Source organism: Heterodontus francisci, unplaced genomic scaffold (assembly GCF_036365525.1).
Source record: "Heterodontus francisci isolate sHetFra1 unplaced genomic scaffold, sHetFra1.hap1 HAP1_SCAFFOLD_148, whole genome shotgun sequence".
Lineage (NCBI taxonomy): Eukaryota > Metazoa > Chordata > Chondrichthyes > Heterodontiformes > Heterodontidae > Heterodontus > Heterodontus francisci.
Window position 1 is genome coordinate 2,138,944 of NW_027142345.1, and position 787 is coordinate 2,139,730.

A 787-nucleotide genomic window follows, 5' to 3' on the forward strand; every position below is an offset into this window, starting at 1 on the left:
GCCACTCCTCGGCTTGGTTCAGTCCAGTGACCTTTTCAAAGGTACAGGCAAAGATTTCTCCATCATTGCTTTGGTTTACTGTGGCCCCCATATAATATTCTGATATCTGTCAAGGCTTAGTACACAATTTATAAGAATCTGACGGTTAAAATAACCTGAGTTTACTCTGCACATCTTGCATTGAAGGTTTCATCTGCAACTCTCCATGAGGTGCCACACAGATTATATTACATCACTTCCTGTGATGATGCACATAGTCTATTTATATAATCTGCCCAGTAACAACCCAATGTCCACTCTTATATTATTGTACAGATGTGAGAAAAGCTGAGGATGAGAATGGAACGTCTGAATGAAGATTTTATGATGCTGATGATGTAAATGAGGCTGATCTGTTTCCCATTCCACAATCTCTCTATTTCTGTGCATGTTTCTCGATGCTGTTTCAACCAAATTGAAAAAGAATCACAAATCCTCCTCTGGAACCTCAGGTGTCCATTAACAAAAGGCATGGTGGCCAAGTGGTAAGGCGTCAGTCTCGTAAATTGAAGATCACGGGTTTAATCCCCGTCCGTGCCTTTTGATTAGTTTCTCACTTTAAATGTGATGTTTCCAGAAAAGATGTCCGTTGCATTTGTTTTGGCCATCTGGAAATCAGTGTGATGTTACACTTTATCCTGGACACTGGGAAGAACATGAGGAGCAGCCACATGGTCCCTCGAGCCTTCTCTGCCATTGATAGAGTGAAAATAACTGAGGTCCAAGCACTGAACCTTATTACTGTGCA

At 41.4% G+C, this 787-nt stretch overlaps 1 non-coding gene across 1 annotated transcript; it reads left to right on the forward strand.

Annotated features, from left to right (window-relative positions):
- Window positions 1-507: 507 nt before the first annotated feature.
- trnat-cgu (transfer RNA threonine (anticodon CGU)) lies at window positions 508-579 on the forward strand. The gene has a single exon. It is a non-coding gene; the product is annotated as a tRNA-Thr (tRNA).
- The last annotated feature ends 208 nt before the right edge of the window (window positions 580-787 follow it).